The sequence below is a fragment of the Gossypium hirsutum genome, chromosome A07 (assembly GCF_007990345.1).
Source record: "Gossypium hirsutum isolate 1008001.06 chromosome A07, Gossypium_hirsutum_v2.1, whole genome shotgun sequence".
Classification (NCBI taxonomy): Eukaryota; Viridiplantae; Streptophyta; class Magnoliopsida; order Malvales; family Malvaceae; genus Gossypium; species Gossypium hirsutum.
Window position 1 is genome coordinate 96424535 of NC_053430.1, and position 20802 is coordinate 96445336.

The following is a 20802-nucleotide window of genomic DNA, read 5'->3' on the forward strand; positions in this document are numbered from 1 at the left end:
CTCAGCCTTCAAGCTCTAACCTAACTAGTGGCCATGAGTGGCACGGGGCTATCTGGATACCCGATTATTTGAGCAGCATGTGCAATCTAACAAGTTTGACAACTTTGATATGCAAGCGATTTGGTTATGTAGATTTAATGACTCATGATTTAATTATTCGATACTCATGTCATGTTTCTATGTATACATTTGATTTGCATGCTTTATTTATGAATTGCTTGAAGTATGGTAGATTTGTTGTGTACCACTGAACTTGTAAAGCTTAGCCTTCGAATTGTCTTAATGTTCAGATTTGTAGACTTTTGTTCGTGTCCGAGGAAAATCATCGACGAAAGACTCCTAGCATCATGTATTCAGAGTACAGTACCTTATCTATTAGTGGGCATTGTATTCCTAACGCCTTACTTGTATTTTTTTGTAGGTCTGTAACTCATTTATAATTTTTTTTATTTTGACTATTTTGATATACGATAATATTGGAGCTCCTCATATTTTGTTTAACTACTTTATTACTATTTTCAGTATAACTATGTATGGTATTTTCTCTTATATAAAATGTATTTTAATGTTTTAAAATAATTTGAAAATTTTGCTGGGTTACTCTAGTGACCTGATATAGCGCCTTAGTATTTGAGTACTCCGTATTCAGGATTAAGGTGTTACATTTAGTGGTATCAGAGTAAGGTTTAGTCGGTTCTAAGACCAGCTGGTCAGTTGTAATAAGGTGTCGATGAATACATGCCCCTAAGTTTAAGAGTGTACTCTTCTAAGATTAGAAGTCTGATGATACTTTCTCTTTTCTGTTTTGTCTTTAGATTCAACATGCCCGACGATTCAAATCGTAGCCATGAGGCTAGGGAGGAGAGTCATGCTTTTCTGATGGATGATATGGGAGATGAGTTTGTCCTGAACATTGACGACTTTGACATTCCAGCGGGCCCGGGCGTGGATGATGCAACATACTTCCAGAATCTTAATTTTGCACTGCATCATATCTTTCGAGTGATCCCGAGGGTTCAGCCTACCCCACTTGCTCCACCACTATCTGTTGCTCCGCAGGAGACTCCAATAGAGAGATTTTACAGATGTAAGGTAGAGGACTTTGATGGCACCAGCAAAGATGACCCGATAGCTGCTGGTTAGTGGTTGAGGGTCACATTATGGACTTTGCAGTCACTCCATTTTACCCCTGAGGGTAACTTAGAGTGCATCATCTCATTGTTGAAGGGTGATGCGTATGATTGGTAGGATACGATCGAGATGGTTTTACAGCTAGAGTAGCCGACATGGGATCAATTCTTGTTCAAGTTCTGAGAGAAGTACATTGGTCAGGAACACATGGATAACTTGAGAATGTAGTTTTCACGACTAGTTCAGGGCAAACGGTCGGTGTATGAGTACGAGAGGGATTTTCTGTGATTGAGTCGCTTCAGCCCTAAGTTAGTGGCTTCTGAGAGTATTAGGTGTAGGAGATTCCACGAGGGGCTGCACATTGATATTGACACTTATTTGGCAGCAGACCCGCCCGAGGTATTTTTAGAATTGGTACGACAAGCTAAAGCTATAGAAAGGGTTCTAAGTATAAGATTGAGCTCGTCAAACGAGTCTAACATCCAGAGTAAGAGGGCTTGTCCATCTCAGATAGCAGCTAAAAAGATTCGGGATTCTAGAGGATTCAGGAGAGCTCCATCGACACAGTCTCAGAGATTAGGTCAAGGATCAGGACCAGGGGCTCATAGGATACCGTTGACTTCCTCGTCACTAGCGAGTTCAGGAGGATCAGTCAAGAGCCCAACTTTTTCAGTTTGTAATTTCTGTGGCCGGAGACATCCCATGGAGTGTTATTGGAGGATTAGAGCCTGTTTCCAGTGTGGGTCCACCGAGCATTTTGTCAAAGATTGCCCTAAGGCCAGCGGTGCTTCGCCTGCTCAGACTTAGTGATCAACACCTTCTTTTCAACGTATTGTAGTGATAATGTCACTTCAGGCCAACGAAGTAGAGGTACGGTCAGATCTGCAGCCATATTTTATATTCGAGTTTCATCTAGGCAGTATGTTGTGAAAGCTCGGGAGGACTGTAACACCGCTGATGTGATTACATGTATTTTCACATTGTTCTCCATTCCCATTACTGCATTAGTAGACTCCAGGTCCACACATTCATATATCTGCAGTGAGATTATCTAAGAGAGAGGTATTCTTGTTGAGGAGTTGGAAGTTGGGGTTCTAGTATATAGCCCGTTAGGACTTGATGTATTGGTGGTTAAGGTGTATCAAATATGCCCAGTTGAGATTCTGGGTTAGCTATTTCCGGCAGACTTGATGGAGTTGCCCTTTCGAGAGCTTGATGTAATTTTGGGCATGGATTGGTTGATCGAGTATGATGCAAGTTTAAGTTATAGAGCGAGGCCGCTTAAGCTCCGTGGGTTGGACGGAACCAGAGTCCTAGTGACTAATGAGACTAGTGAATTCTCGTCTTATGTCATTTCTACGACTGTAGCTCGAAGGTTGATTAAAAGAGGCTACGAAGCCTTTTTAGCTTATGTGGTGGATACAAGGGTCCAAAGTCTGACATTGGAGGACCTAAGGACTGTGAAGGAGTTTCTAGATGTTTTTCTAAGGAATTTCCAAGATTACCCCAGACAGAGACTTAGAATCTAAGATTGAGGTGTTTCCTGGTACGGCTCTACTATCTATTGCCCCGTACCGCATGGCACTGACTGAGTTGGAAGAATTGAAGACTCAATTTGTTAGAGTTGCTTGAGTGCGGTTTTATGCGCCCTAGTATGTTGCCATCGAGAGCACCGGTGTTATTCGTCTGAAAGAAGGATGGGTTTTTTAAGATTGTGTGTTTTTTAAGATTGATTTAAAATCGATATATCATCAGTTGAAAGTTAAGGAGGGGGATATCCTAAAGACAGCTTTTAAGACTAGATATGACCATTATGAGTTCTTGGTGATACCGTTTGGGCTCACAAATGCTCCTACAGCCTTCGTTGTTTTAATGAACCGTATTTTTCATCCCTACTTAGATCAATTTATGGTGGTTTTCATTAATGATATATTCGTGTATTCGCGATTTGAGAATGAACATGATCACCATCTTCCAGTTATGCTTCAGACCCTTCGAGAGAGACGACTTTTTGCCAAATTTAGAGTGTGAATTTTGGCTTTCTAAGGTGGCCTTTTTGGGTTACATTATTGTGGCGGATGGTATCCAAGTAGATCCGCAGAAGATTCAGGCAGTGGTGGATTAGAAGCCACCGCGTAATATTTCTGAACTTCGTAGTTTTTTAGGCTTCACCGAGTATTATAGACCATCTGTTAAAGGTTTTTCTATGATTGCTGCTCTATTGATCAAGTTATTGCATAAAGAAGTTCCATTTCAGTGGAATGAGAAGCACCAACAGAGTTTTGATCAGCTTAAGACAATTTTGATAGAGGCACCTGTTTTGACCCAGCCGGAGTCAAGTAAGGACTATGTAGTGTTCAATGATGTGTCCTTGAATAGACTTTGTTGCATTCTCATGCAAGAAGGTAAGGTAGTCGCTTATGCATCTAGGTAGCTTAAGTCGCATGAGCGTAACTACCCTACCCATGATTTGGAGTTAGCGGTAGTGGTTTTCGCATTGAAGATTTGGAGGCACTATCTATTTGGGGAGAAGTGTTATATCTATATCGACCACAAGATTCTTAAATACCTGTTCACCCAGAAAGAGATAAATTTGAGGCAACGTAGATCGATCGAGCTGCTTAAAGACTATGACTGAATCATTGACTACTATCCGGGTAAAGCTAATGTGGCAGCAGATGCATTGAGTCTTAAATCAGTGGCTGCATTGCGAGCGATGTTTGCAAACTTGAGCTTGTTAGAGTATGGTGGTTTATAAGCTAAGCTTCAGGTTGAACTGATGTTGGTGCTAAAGGTAAAAGAGGCACAGAAGTCTGATGATAGTTTGGTTGCCAGAGTAGATAGGGTAAGGCGAGGAAAAGCATCAGGCTTCGAATTACAAGATGGCAATGTATTATATTTTAGAGGGCGACTTTATGTTCCAGCAGGTGAAATAAAGGATAAGATCTTCGTAAGGCACATAGTAGTCTATTTACTATGCACCTATGTAGTAATAAGATGTATCAGAAGCTTCGTCCATTTTATTGGTGGCCAAGGATGAAGAGAGATGTGTTAGAGTTTGTGACTCAATGCTTAGCTTGTTAGTAAGTGAAGGCAGAACATCAAGTTCATTTATGTTTTCTTCAGCCTATTCAGATTCCACAATGGTAATGGGATACTATCACTATGGATTTTGTGACTGGGTTACCTATGTCTCGGTGCAGACACGACGCAATTTGGGTAATCATGGATAGATTGATGAAGACTGCACATTTCCTACCAGTGCGCACGGACTTTACTCTTGAGAAGCTGGCTAAATTGTATATTGCTGAGATAGTGAAGCTTCACAGAGTGCCGACTTCGATTATTTCAGATAAAGATCCACGTTTCACTTCAAGATTTTGGAGAACCCTTCATGAGGCGTTGGGTACCCGCTTGCATTTTAGTATAGCTTTTCATCTGCAGACTGATGGTTAGTCAGAGTAAGTCATTCAAATTCTCGAGGATATGCTTTATTATTGTATCATTAAGTTTCAAGGAGGTTGAAAGGAGCACATTCTCTTGGTCAAGTTCACATACAACAATAGTTATCAGTCCAACATTCAGATGGCTCCTTTTGAGGCATTATATGGTCGTAAGTGCAAGACTCATTTGTGTTGGATAGAACTTAATGAGAGGAAGATTGTTGGTCTAGAGTTGGTCAAGGAGACTGAGGATAAGGTTCGGATGATCTAGGACAATCTGAGAGTGCTTTCAATCGTCAGAAGTCATATACAGATTTGAAGCGCAAAGAGATAGACTTTGCAGTAGGCGATAAGGTCTTCCTTAAGGTTACACCTTGGAAGGAAGTTTTACGCTTTGGACGCTAGGGGAAATTGAGTCATAGGTGTCGAAACCATTTTTAAAATCGAGTTTTGGAAAATGGGAACCGAAAGAAACGAAAATGGGAGTCGCCACCAATCTTTTTAGGTGTGATTGGATCACCTTTAAAACATTTTGTTTTAAGATCATTAGTTTTGGTCTACGAAATAAAAGAACGGGTTCGGGAGTCGGTTACGTACGAGGAAGGATTAGCACCCTCGTAACGCCCAAGAATTGGTACCAAATTGATTATCAAATGTCTTTAATGTCGGAAATCTGAAAAATTTTAAGATGTAATCCTCTTTAAAGTATTTGAAAATTTTGGGTTCACTTGTATCAAAGTATTGTCTATAAGTTAGCCTTTTTACAAATCTCTATCTCGAAACAACAAAATGCTACATCCAATAAGTTAGGACATATCACTTCGCAATTCCAAGACAGTTACTTATATTTTGAAAACCTTTAAAACTTAGAAGGGTACTTAACTATTCGAACTTAACAAGAAAAGTTGCAACCCAATAAGTTAGGGCACTACTTTTCTGAAATTTCCAAACACCAAGCATTGCCTTTATATTTTTGGAAATTTTGGAGCCTTGTCTTTTCAAAGATGATGTGCGGAGAATTGTATTAAATCGTAATAATATATTATTGAACTAGGTAGATAAAAATGAATACTACGATATAAAGAATAATACATATAAAGCAAAAAAATGCAAACAAAGATATATAGCATGTATAGAGAACGAATAAACAAGATATATAAACATATGAGATAATATTTAAATGATGCGTGATATAAAAACAAACATAGTCAAATAATGCATAATATACAAATAGAATAAATGTAATGTCAATATGCATATAATTATAATAAAAAAATTAACACATACATGATACATACAATACAAAACATATAGAAGAACTAATAAAAATGATTGATTGCTAACAAAATATACATACAATTAAAAACAAGACATTTCCTATCAATAGTATTTAATATATAATACAATAACATAGTAACAAGAATAAAAGAATAATAATTATATAATAATATATTGGTTTGAAAGTATGTAAGAGATTTCATAATATAACAATATTGGTTTAAAATGAAATAATATATGTATAGTAAATAAATAAAAAATGAAATGTGTATATAATGTGTGTTAAAAAAAATATGATTTAATAATAATTTACATTTTTATATATAAAACAATATAATTTGCGATACATGATATACATAACATATATATAAAAAAAATAGATAATATAAAAATGAAACATAATAAAGATTATATAATAAAATGTAATATAAACATATAAGAAAAAAAATAATAGATATAATATGAAGTAACATATAAACAATATATATATAAGTAATTAATAAACATAATATATGAAAATATAATAATATATAAAAGAGATGTAAAATAATAATTTAAGAAAAATAATATATAATAAGTAATAATAATATATAATTAAAAATAATACTTATAACAAAATAATTTTATAATATATAATATAAAAGTAAAATTAGAATAAAACAAATAAAATATATATATATGTAGAATAATATAATAAATATAGGACTAAATTTAAAGTTTAACAAAATTATGGGGCAAATTTTGAAAGGAATAAAACTGAATTAAGGACCTATTTAAAATGCGCGCAAAATTAAAGGGACTCACTGGGGAAATTGCCCTATTCCCAAAACGGCAACGTTTTCCAGAATACAATTTAATAGCCATCGGGACTCAATTGAATTAAAATTAGAATATTGGGGTAAAATTAAAAAAATAAAGTGAAATCATGAGAAATTAAAAGTTGAGAGGACCGATTGGATAATTAATCCATTTTGCAAAAAAGCGCGGATCCTACCCGGGCAATCGGGTCAACGCGCGGATCCTTGGGGTCACAAAACGATGCCGTTTTGTCAAGGCTATAAAAGCCAATTCCTCAGCCTTTAGTTCATTTGAAGCCCGTTTTAAAAAAAAAACTAAAAATCTCTCTGAAAGAAAGAGAGAGGAAGGGAGCTTTGGGCTTTGGCCTCCGTTGGTCACACTTCGCCCACGCCCCCATGCGCCGCCCTAGGACCACCGTATACTGTAGCCAGGGTTCGAAAAACCTCTCCTTTTTCGTGCCATCCGTCAGGTAACCCTTTTCTTTTATTTTTAAGTTATTTTTGTGTACATATATATATAAATATTCATATGCTTCTATACTGAAAATAGAGAAATGAAAGACAAAAATATAAAAACAAGAATCACCTTTGAAACTGTTTGTATCCCTTTTTTATTTCTATCTGCGTATCTTTTTTAAGGGTTACAAAGGGCTTTTTATAGCCATTGATTTGTTACATAAGGAAAGAAATCTCTGATTTCTTTCTATTTCTTGTCTACTGTATCTTTGGCCATTATTTACCGAGTTTCCTTTTCTATTTTGCAAGTACTCCGACGATCTCGGCGTTAACGGTGGTACCAAGGCCAGAGGGGAAGCCTGAGATCGCGGTACTGGATGATCGCGAGAGGGACGAACGCATTGATGGCGCTTTGATGGCCTCGATCTGGGGAGTTGAACCGACGCTCCCCGAAGCTTCCAGAAGCTGTTGCGGCGCTGTAGGGAGAGAGCTAGGGTTAGAAACCCCAGCTGATAGTGTTAGGTTTTGGGCCTCTGAGAGCTTGGGTCAATTGGGTCTAGTTTAGGTCTGGGCCCGTTGGGTATTGGGTTCGTATATTTGGGCTAGTTTAGTGTATTTGGGTAAGATGTAAACGGGCTTAGCTGAATTGTTTTGGTTTTGGGCCCATGATTTGGGCTTTGTAACCTGGACTGTTAAATAAATAAACATATGTTTATTATTTTTTAATTTTGGTTTTGGGTTTCAAGGCCCGGTCAAATTTGGGTTATTACAGCTGCCCCTCTTTGCTTATTGCTGTGTAACAGGAATCAAGTAAAGACTAATAGAAAGACCCAATTTGACCGGCCTTATTAAATAATGGAATTCAATTTTATGACTGCTATGTTGATATCTTTGATCTGCTCCCCGCCGATCGTAGAGATGTCAAATCTGCTTCTTCGATTTGTGGGGATGCTAAATCAACTTGAGTCTGTTTTGAGAACATCTGTGAGTCAAATCTGCTACGTCCTTGATTTGTTCCTTGTAAGCACAAGGATGCCAAACCATCTTGAGTCTGTTTGAGAACATTTGAGAGTCATATCTGCTACGTCTTTGATTTGTTCCTTGTAAGCACAAGGATGCCAAACCATCTTGAGTCTGTTTGAGAACATTTGAGAGTCATATCTGCTACGTCCTCAATTTGTTCCTTGTAAGCACAAGGATGCCAAACCATCTTGGATCTACTTCAGTATAAACATCTGAAGGTTAGATCTATTATATTGAGAACGTCTGAGAGTCAAATCTGCTATGTCCTCGATTTGTTCCTTGTAAACACAAGAATACCAAATCATCTTGGATCTGCTTCAGTATAAACATCTGAAGGTTAAATCTATTATATTTGAGAACGTCTGAGAGTCAAATCTGCTATGTCCTCGATTTGTTCCTTGTAAGCACAAGGATGCCAAACCATCTTGAGTCTGTTTGAGAACATTTGAGAGTCATATCTGCTACGTCTTCGATTTGTTCCTTGTAAGCACAAGGATGCCAAACCATCTTGAGTCTGTTTGAGAACATTTGAGAGTCATATCTGCTACGTCCTCAATTTGTTCCTTGTAAGCACAATGATGCCAAACCATCTTGGATATGCTTCAGTATAAACATCTGAAGGTTAGATCTATTATATTTGAGAACGTCTGAGAGTCAAATCTGCTATGTCCTCGATTTGTTCCTTGTAAACACAAGAATACCAAATCATCTTGGATCTGCTTCAGTATAAACATCTGAAGGTTAAATCTATTATATTTGAGAACGTCTGAGAGTCAAATCTGCTATGTCCTCGATTTGTTCCTTGTAAGCACAAGGATGCCAAACCATCTTGAGTCTGTTTGAGAACATTTGAGAGTCATATCTGCTACGTCTTCGATTTGTTCCTTGTAAGCACAAGGATGCCAAACCATCTTAGATCTGCTTCAGTATAAACATCTGAAGGTTAGATCTGTTATATTTGAGAACGTCTGAGAGTCAAATCTGCTATGTCCTCGATTTGTTCCTTGTAAACACAAGAATACCAAATCATCTTGGATCTGCTTCAGTATAAACATCTGAAGGTTAGATCTGTTATATTTGAGAACGTCTGAGAGTCAAATCTGCTATGTCCTCGATTTGTTCCTTGTAAACACAAGAATACCAAATCATCTTGGATCTGCTTCAGTATAAACATCTGAAGGTTAGATCTGCTATCTTTGAGAATGTCTGAGAGTCAAATCTGCTATGTCCTCGACTTGTTTCTTGTAAACACAAGAATACCAAATCATCTTGGATCTGCTTCAGCATAAATGTCTGAAGTCTAGATCTGTTGTCTTCAATTTATTTCCCACAAGCATAGGGCTGCCATGTTGAAATATTTGATCTTCATGACCTGTAAGATGAGTATGTGCCTATGCCTAAGTATGCTATGATTGAAATGAATCGAATACCCTTAACATGTTATGAGGCAAAGTGTTATGAATATGACCCCTATCTCAGGTGTCATCATTCATTCCTTCATTTGTCTTTCTCAAGATTTTATTCTTACTCAGCTTGTAGGCCCTCTTCCAATGCTATGATCTACTGAGGATGTCTGTAAGAATTGAATCATCCATTTTTGGACTGGAAGAAAAAAAAATCCCTCGAGTTCTTTCATCCCTTACTTACGTGAATTTCTCAAACAATTATCCTGTTTTAGTTTCTTGTATTATCTAGAAATTCCAAAGTAATGTGCAAAACTTCGTTTGTGAAAATATTTTAGTTCATCTATCATTATTTCAATGCAACATACTTTAAAAATATCGGAAGATGAGTAAATCTTTGAGAATAATTGGATTTGAATTGTTAACAATACAAAGGAAATAAGTCCGATAGCATATCTTTAAGAAGAAATAGAATCTAAAGATAGCAAACAAGATAAAAATCAGATGCTTTAAATATCGCCGCTTGAGCATCTATACATTAGTTCCCCAAAGCCTTTCTTGAGTTCGACATGTGTTTAAAAGATCCAAAGTACTTTGTTGATGCCCCAATGTACACTGTGCCTCACTCTCTGTCAAGTCAAATATAGCAAGGTTGCTGGGTGCCCTTCAAAATTTAAGCTGCCCTTTCGGGTTTTTAACTCAAAATTCCTTTGGTCACAAGTTGCCCTTTGTGGGTTTTCACCTTGGCCTCTCCATTTTTTTTTCTTTTTTTTTTTTCAAAATTCAAGGCGACCTTTGCGGGTTTTCACCTTGGATTCTTTTCTCTTTTAGACAAAGTACTTTTTGACTGCATCTGAGTTCACCGGATTGGGTAGACTCTTTCCATCCATTTCTGTCAAAATCAATGCACCACCAGAAAAAGCCTTCTTCACGACGTATGGCCCCTCCCAATTTGGCATCCATTTTCCTCTAAAGTCCTTCTGAATGGGAAGGATTTTCTTTAGCACAAGGCCCCCCTCATGGAATTCCCTTGGACGAACCTTTTTATCATAAGCTCCATCATACGCTTCTGGTACATCTGACCATGTCGGATAGCCTTCAGCCTCTTTTTCTCAATCAAGTTTAGCTGGTCATATCGAGACTGAACCCATTCAGCTTCATCTAACCTTATCTCTGTTAAAATTCGGAGAGAAGGTATTTCCACTTCAATAGGTAAAACTGCTTTCATCCCGTAAACTAACGAGAACGGAGTTGCCCCAGTAGAAGTTCTAACAGATGTTCGATAAGCCAATAGTGCAAACGGTAGCTTTTCATGCCAATCCCTATAAGTCTCAGTCATCTTTCCCACTATTTTCTTAATGTTCTTATTGGCAGCCTCCACTGCCCCATTCATCTTTGGACGATAGGGTGAAGAGTCGTGATGCTTGATTTTGAACTGGTCGCAAACCTCTGCTATCGTTTTGTTGTTCAAATTCAATGCATTGTCGGATATGATCCTCTCAGGCATTCCATACCGACAAATGATTTCCTTCTTCAAAAATTGACTTACTGCTGACTTGGTAACATTTACGTAAGAAGTAGCCTCTTCCCATTTTGTAAAGTAGTCAATCACTACGAAAATAAACCGATGTCCATTCGAAGCTTTCGGCGATATTGGTCCGATGACATCCATGCCCCACATTGAAAATGGCCATGGAGACGTCATGACATGTAAAGGTGAGGGTGGTACATGAATTTTGTCCCCATAAATCTGACACTTATGGCATTTTTTGGCGTAGTTGATACAGTCTCCTTCCATAGTGGCCCAATAATAGCCAACCTCATGATTTGTCTTGCCATTGTGAACCCATTTGCATGCGTACCACATACACCTTCATGAACCTCTTCTAGAATTAGCTTGGCTTCCACAGCATCGACACATCTCAAAAGTACTTGGTCTTTCCTTTTCTTGTACAGAACATCCCCGTCCAAAACATAGTCACAAGCTAATCTTCTCAGGGTTCGTTTGTCATTTTCGGATACCTGTGCTGGATATTTACGATCTCTTACATATCGCAATATATCCTGATACCAAGGATTGTCATCCTTTTCTTCCTCTTCAATGTTACAACAGCTAGCTGGAAATTCATAGACACTCATTTGAATTGGTCTCATCTCTTCCTCTTTGTTTGCCTTAATCATTGAAGCCGAGGTTGCTAAAGCATCTGCCATCTGATTCTCATCTCGTGGGAGATAGTTGAAGGTGATGTCATCGAACTCTCTTAGTAACCCCAAAACTACCATTCGATAATTGATCAATTTAGGGTCTCTTGTCTCCCATTCACCTCTTAGCTGATAGATTACCAATCCAGAATCTCCATATACTTCTAGGGTTTTTATGCCTCTTTCTATGGCTCCTTGGAGCCCCATGATGCATGCTTCGTATTCAGCCATATTATTTGTACAGTCAAAATCCAACTTGCACGTGAACATGTAATGGTCGCCATTCGGGGATACCAAGACTGCCCCAATTCCATTTCCGACTGCATTAGAAGCCCCATCAAAATTTAGCTTCCATGGAGAATCTTCAGTTGCTGCTATACACATTAGCTCCTTATTTGAAAAATCAAAATTCAATGGCTCGTAATCCTCCAAAGCTCTACTGGCCAAGAAGTCTGCCACCGCACTTCCTTTGATAGCCTTCTGACTTACATAGACTATATCGAACTCGAAAGCAAAATTTTCCATCTCGCCATTCTTCCATTTAGAGCCGTTGATTCCATCATGTATTTTAATGGATCTAATTTTGAGATGAGCCAAGTAGTATGATATAGCATGTACTGTCTTAATCTCCGTGTGGTCCAAATCAACGCACAACACAACTTTTCGATTGGCGAATATCTCATTTCACAGTCAGTGAATTTCTCACTGAGATAATAAATTGTCTTTTCCCTTTTCCCTGACTCGTCATGCTGACCAAGCACACATCCCATAGAATTGCTGAACACTGACAAGTATAGTATTAACGGTTTATCTGGACTAGGCGGAGATAACACTGGAGCATTCAACAAATACTGCTTGACTTTCTCAAAAGCATTCTGGCATTCTTCATCCCAAACACCTTGATTGTGCTTTCTGAGGAGACGAAAGATAGAATCACATTTATCAGTCAATTGTGAAATGAACCGAGCAATGTAATTCAACCTTCCTAGGAATCCTCGAACTTATTTTTAAGTACGTGGTGGAGACAACTCTCGTATGGCTCTGACCTTGTCTGAGTCAACTTCAATTCCCTTTTCACTGAATATGAAGCCTAATAACTTCCCCGATCTGGCTCCAAAGGTGCACTTTGCTGGATTGAGCTTCGACTGAAATTTTCTCACCCTTAAGAACAATCTTCTCAAGACCTCAATGTGTTCTTTTTCTGTTCGCGACTTGGCGATCATATCACCAACGTATACCTCAATATCCTTATGCATCATGTCGTGAAACAAGTTTACCATGGCTCATTGGTATGTTGCCCCTGCGTTCTTCAACCCAAACGGCATCACTTTATAACAAAAGGTGTCCCACAATGTTATGAAAGTAGTTTTATCCATATCCTCTGGATGCATCTTTATCTGATTGTATCCTGAGAAGCTGTCCATGAAGGAGAACAACGAATATCCCGCTGTGTTGTCTACTAAAGTGTCGATGTGTGGCAGAGGAAAATTATCCTTTGGGCTTGCTTTGTTTAGATCTCTGTAATCAACGCACATTCGTACCTTCCCGTCTTTCTTAGAGACAGGTACAATATTAGCTACCCATTCAGAGTACTTCACTTCCTGCAAAAATCCTGCATCAAATTGCTTCTTGACCTCATCTTTTATTTTCAGGACAATGTCTGGCCGCATCCTTCGCAACTTCTGTTGGACCGGTCTACATTCTTGTCTTATCGGAAGACGATGTACTACAATGTCAGTACTCAATTCGGGCATATCTTGATAAGACCATGCAAAGATATCCTTAAATTTCTGAAGCAACTCAATCAAGCTACGCCTTGTGTCATTAGTGATCAGTGTTCCAATTTTCACCTCCTTCCCTTCCTCTAGGGCTATATTCTCTATTGCCTCTTTTTCATGTGGCATGATTTGTTTCTCCTCTTGTTTTACCATTCTTAATAGATCGAGAGATACGCCACAATCTTGAACATCTTCAAAATCCTAAGGCTCCTCCAAACACGTCTTGCTCACAAGAGAAATCAGGAGCGGCAATATTAGCGCTCATATCATTGATATCTAGAGACCTGTGAGGGGTATGAAAGAATATATAAAGAATGAATGAGTTTAAGAATGATCGTTTATGTGCTATGAATAAAAGAATAAGAGTTGTTAGAATTTAAAGGAATATTGGTTGATAAAAATGAGGCAATACTCTTTTAAATTGGTAAAAGTTATGTTTTATTTGAATAATAATAGATGAACACAAGCCTATTTTCACAAATGAAATCTTACTACTCCTAGGCCCTAGAGTAATAAACATGTTTCGAGCATTACTCTGAAAAATTTCTAAAGACTACAGGAAGATCCTCCGCAGTCCAATTGTTTAGAGAGCTCCCCGGTTCGTAAGGGCGAATACCCTCGAGGTTTTCCTGTCCAAACCACTCACTATGTACAACATCGATTTGATGACTCTCTTCTACTAGTAACCCTCCTGACTTAAAGGTTTTGGATATAGGTGGGAATGTCATCAGTTCCCACTCTACTTCTCCTCTGTTCAAACGCGCCTTCCTTCTTGCTTGACGCTTTTCCATCTCCTGTCTCTTTTGTTTATGGTCTGGCTTAAAACCCAAACCAAAATGATCCTTCTTCTCCATCAATTTTGGGACTTGAATCCCTCATTGCAACTGTTTTCCTAGTCCTTTTTCTGGCAATGCTCCTTTCCCCATCACTATTCGCAGGGCCATCCTTGTTGCTCTAGATATTCTGGGAACCGGCACCTCGCTTCCCTTCGAAATGAAGGTAGCATTAACAATTTCCAAGGAACGAAAAGAACACTCGATAGCCTCCTCATTTGTCTCCACATAAGGGGCTTTACTGGTGATAGCTGCTATGATGTCCTCCTCTGCATTGATGGTTATCAAGCGTCCATCTGTCACCAACTTCAATTTTTGGTGTAGTGAAGAAGGCACCGCTCCTGCCGAGTGTATCCATGGCCTCCCCAACAAACAATTATAGGAGGGCTTGATATCCATTACCAGGAAGTCAACTTCATATGTATTTGGTCCAATCTCTAGAGGGATGTCAATTCGTCCCATTACTTTCCTTTCAGTTCCGTCAAAGGCTCTTACCACATTATGACATGTCTTCATGTGCGAACTGTCATGGGTAATCTGTTCAATGTAGATAATGGAAGAACATTCAAAGCAGACCTATTATCAATGAGTACACTTGAAAGCGTGTATCCTTTGCAATGAGTGGTGATGTGCAAAGCCTTAGTTGACCCTATGCCCCCAGGTGGAATTTCATCATCATTGAAGTAGATGAAATTATCAGCACTGATGTTATTTATCAACCGGTCCAACTTATTGACAGATATATCATGAGTGACATATGTCTCGTTGAGTACCTTTAACAACGCTTCTCGATGCACTTCAGAGCTTAGCAGTAAGGCTAAAACTGATATGTGTGCTAGTTGCTTACGCAACTGCTCGACCACACTGTACTCACTATGCTTAAGGAACTTTAGAAATTCCTTAGCTTCCTCCTCCCTCACTGGCTCGTTAACAGATACTTCACTCTTTTTCTCAATTTCAACATTCTTGGGTTTTGTGGGCTCCACTCTGACGTCCCCCATATCATAACGCTTCCCACTCCGCGTATGGGAACCTTCATCTCGTACATCCTTAGATGCGCTGGCTATGTTTCCTTCTCCCGGCACCGTCACGCTATAGTCATAACTCCATGGTACTTTTTTGCTATCCTTGTAAGGGAAAGGAGTAGGTGTATGGATAATAACCTTGGGCGCTGTTGGTGTCCCCATTTCATTATTCCCTGGCAGGGAGATAATGATCCTTGGTCTACCAGTTCTTTACTGTTCATTTTCCAGCACACATACTTGTTTTTCACTAGAGCTACCTTCATAAACCTGTAGCTCTTTGTTGTCTATGAAGCCTTGCACCAAGGCCTTGAATTCATTGCAATCTTCATGGAACTCACCGAAGTCCCACGTTCTTTCTTTCGTATTTTTAGAGGTCAACATACCTCTCTCCATCATCTCCTCCCAGATTACCCTCATAGGCATCCTTATCTCATCAACATTTTCCTTTTCCCTTTTTTCACCGGCTTCACCAATGGCATTTACTCCCTGATTGTCATGGTTCGGCAAAGGATTCTCAGTATTTGGGGTACTCTCAAATTTCAAAACCCCATTCTTGATCAACCTCTCTACGGCTTTCTTGAATCCAGTACAATTCTCGATTGAGTGCCCCGATATTTCAGCATGATACTCACATCTAGAATTTACATCATACCATTTAGGATACGGAGGTTGTAATGGTTTTAAATGGAAAGGGGCTATAGCATGCGCATCATATAGATTTTGATAGAGCTTCCTATACGTCACAAGTATAGGTGTAAATTGCATCCTCTCATGCCTAGTGTTGGATTCCTGCTTTTGAGAGTCTTGTTGCCCAATTGTGGCTACTTTGGGCTGGCTAACTGTGACTGCTTTTGAATTAAAACCACTTGTATTGTTTACCTCATTGTCTTTTCTTATTGGGGCTGATCTTTTGACTACTTCCCCCTTAATTCTTCCTCCTCTTATGGCATTCTCTATCATCTCTCCTGCCATAACTATGTCTGCAAAACTTTTAGTAGTGCTTCCAATCATATGAGTAATAAATGGGGCTTTCAGAGTATTAATAAATAACATAGTGGTCTCCTTCTCCAACAGTGGTGGTTGAACCTGCATCGCTACCTCTCTCCACCTCTGTGCATATTGCCTAAAATTCTCATTAGGCTTCTTCTCCATGTTTTGCAAGGTAATCATGTCAGGGGTCATATCTGTTACATGATTGTACTGTTGCATGAAGGCTTGTGCAAGATCCCTCCATGAACTTATTCTAGCCCGGCTCAACTGATTGTACCATCTAGCTGCCACTCCTATCAAACTATCTTGAAAACAATGGATCAACAGCTGATCATTGTTTACATACCCCGTCATCCTTCTACAAAACATTGTGATATAGGCCTCTGGGCAAGTAGTGCCATTGTACTTTTCAAATTCTGGCATTTTGAATTTGTGAGGTAACACTAGGTTTGGGACCAGACTTAAGTCCTTGGCATCAACCCCATGATTATTGCCAGTGCCTTCCAAAGCCTTGAACTTTTCTTCTAACCACCTACAGCGTTCATCCAATTGCCTTGCAGCTTCGGCCTTCAAATCCTCCTTTTCCACCATATCTAGATCGGGAACAAGAGGATTAGTAAGATTGTCACCCATATTAAGCCCTGAACCAACCGAAAAATTCACATGGACACCAGCATCAATTGGCCCATGCTGAGGCCTCACAGTAGTAGATGGCCTTCTAGGAGGTGCCTCAGTTTGCAATGATACATGCGGCGGTGTAAAACCTAGAGGAGGACCCTCATTTTCCTCTTCAGTGATGGCCATAGGAGTCTTTCCTTTATCAGTGGCCCTCAGTAACTGAGCCATTTTGGCCATTATATTCCTCTGAGCTTCCATCATTTTCTCCCTCATCTCATTCTGCATTTTAACCAACTGCTCTTGCAACTGGTCTTGCATATCCTTTTGCAACTGCTCAAACCTTTGATCCATGTTCTTAGTTTTAGTGCGAGTGCTGTAAGGATGTGTGATTTCCAGTTTTTCTTTTCTACCTCTATAAAGAAACCTTAACTAATTAGGGTCTTTCTATAACCTTGAATGTATATGATATGATGTAATGCAAATGTATGAATGCAGTAAAGGCATCAATCTCGATTCAATCTCATTTAGAAAACTTTATTTAGAAAAAGAATATATTTACATATAAATGGATTACAAGTACGCTTTCGCCCTAATGCCCAAAGTTTTAACTCTATCTAATAAAAGGGCTAACTCTCTTCCTATGTCTGACGACGACCCACACATCATACTCAATACATCGGCTCGTACTGCCAAGTCCTACACATATTCAGCAACCTCTCAAATCTGAGCTATGGCTTCTCTCATGACATGATCCCTTTCTCTAATCTACCCTTTAGACTGATGAAGCTCTCCCTTTAGATAATCTCCTTGTGTCTCGAGTTGCTCGATCTGAAGTTTACCTTCCTGCAATGCTGCTTCCAAATCTTCAACTTTACTCTTTAGCTCTTTTAACTCGTCCGTAGAATCATGGTTGCGATACCAACGAAGGGATCTTCCAAGCTCAGTTATTTTAGACTTCAACCCTTTATTCTCTTCTTCTAATGCCAAATTCCGTGATTGCATCTCCTGAAACTTCTTCTCCCAGTACTCAGCTCTAGCCTTGCCTTCTTGGACCTCTTTCTGCAACTGATCTGAAGATCCTCCTACTTTCGCTCTTCTCAAGGATACCTGTGCCTTTTTGTAATGTTCCTTCAAGTCATCTCTATCCTCTTCAATCTTCCTCTTTTCCTTTCTTTCTTTTTCGACCTCCATCTTCTGGACATCAATATCTAAACTCAAGTACATCTTTTCTTCTTCAAGCTTTGCTATCCTTTCCTCGAGCTCCAGATTTTTCCTCTCAAATTCTTGCTTCATAATTTCTAACTCCGAGGGCATCACTTGCAGATATTCCTCCATCGGTCGAGCTCTTTCCATATTTGGCTCGGGAATATTATCATTAATCCTTCTACCTCTCCATTCAACATATTCTGGTGTCGTAGCAGGGCCAATAGCTACCCCTTTCAACCGACACGTCTTGTTCCAAGCGCTAGAGATCTCACCGACCCTTTTCTTGTAATCGGCTCCTCTATATGCAAACTCACTTTGAGTTAGCCCATGAGTTGCTGGCATGAACTACCTCAAACCGAATTGCCTTAACACGAGCAATGGGGCATAACCAATGGCACCCCAAATTCCCAATAAAGGGACCCAATCGAAACTGCCGCAACGGTAAAGAATCTCACCAGGAATCATCCACGGAGCTCTCCACTCAACATCTTTCGACTGAAGATTTTGAAGTAGTGCCATCCAATTCTCCTCTGAAACATCAACTCTCCTAGTTGAAGCGACTATGTCCTTCAGCGGTGAGTAATCCTCGAAGAAAACCCAACAAACGACCTTATCTATCAACCGAAAATGACTATAGAACCAAGCTAGAAGCAATTGTGCACAACCAACAAACCTGCCTGCACCAGCTTTCCTACATGTGCCTAAGGACCTGAATGTCTCTGCCAAAATTGCAGGGACAGAGGTGACCCTCTTACTGAGTCTATGAAAAAGATCTGTGGTTGCCTCATCCACATATCCCAAAGCCCTAGGGAACACCATCAATCCGTACAAACTTAAGGCAAAAACATCTACCCTCTTTTCTTCATCAGGGTGTGTCAAAATCAGATCCTTCAAAGCATCCCATGAAATGCACTTGCACTCGCCCTTCTCTTTAATTATGGCAGTAATCCACTGCTCGCTTATCCCTGTAATAGCCATCAATTTCTTCCAAAAGGTAGGGACATTAACAGCTCGAGAATAGATTCTATCTACCTAGAACCTGGGACAACGTAACAAGGCAGTGTACTCCTCTACGGTAGGCACCAAGTCTACCTCCCCGAAAGTAAAACAATTGTATGCTGGATTCCAAAACTGAGCGAGGGCTCAGAACAAGTGCTCATCTATTTGAACATCGAGCAAGTAAGGTAAGTCTCCGTAATTACCGTAGAATAACTGTTTAGTCTCGTTGCCCCATTGATCCCAAATCTCCTTAAGCTCTTGGAGATTATTCTGCGTAACACTGATACGAGTATATCCTGACAGCTCCGACATATATCCCGCAGCTATACTATCTCCCTTTTCTAACTGAGTTTGCTCAGACCATCTATGGACGTTGGCGTTGCCCTCCACTCTATCAAGAAGTCCGTTCTCCATAATAAAACTCTCTAATTTAGACACTTACCGTGAATCGATACCTTTGTAAATGCAAAATGTCATGCAAACAAAAGAAGAGAAATAGTCAGTATCATATGATATCAATAAATCTCAACAATAATTTATAAGGGTAATATTTAAAGTTCAACTCTAACTAAGTTGGGCTCTTACAGTTTTTTCTATATGAGGTTGGTTCTAAAGTTTGAGGTACCTGAACCAGCAGATTCCTCAATCCTCACCCATTATAGGCTCATTTCAATCGAGTTCAGTTCAGGGGAATACATTTCCCTATGGCTACACGGAGATGAAAATCTCACGAAACCATAGGTACGGATGTATCCCGAAAGTGATCCACTATCCTGCACGGAGGCGAAAACCTCACAAAGGCATAGCTTCTCACTCCTACTTAAGGGTGTGACCACAACGGTCATGCAAATGCAATGCGTATTACAATATAGCAACACATGCAATAATACAAACACATGTAATGCAAAGAGGATTAAATCTTAAAATTTTTTAAATTTCCGACATTAAGACAAGAGATAATCAATTACACTGCTTGACTCTCTCAAAGTCCCCAGCGGAGTCGCCAAGTTGTCGAAACCATTTTTAAAATCGAGTTTTGAAAAATGGGAATCGAAAGAAACGAAAACGGGAGTCGCCACCAATCTTTTTAGGTGTGATTGGATCACCTTTAAAACATTTTGTTTTAAGATCATTAGTTTTGGTCTACGAAATAAAAGAACGGGTTCAGGAGTCAGTTACGTACGATGAAGGATTAGCATCCTCGTAACGCGCAAGAATTGGTACCAAATTGATTATCAAATGTCTTTAATGTCAGAAATCTGAAAAACTTTAAGATGTAATCCTCTTTAAAGTATTTGAAAATTTTGGGTTCACTTGTATCAAAGTATTGTCTATAAGTTAGCCTTTTTAGAAATCTCTATCTCGAAACAACAAAATGCTATATCCAATAAGTTAGGACATATCACTTCGCAATTCCAAGACAGTCACTTATATTTTGAAAACCTTTAAAACTTAGAAGGGTACTTAACTATTCGAACTTAACGAGAAAAGTTGCAACCCAATAAGTTAGGGCACTACTTTTCTGAAATTTCCAAACACCAAGCATTGCCTTTATATTTTTGGAAATTTTGGAGCCTTGTCTTTTTAAAGATGATGTGCGGAGAATTGTATTAAATCGTA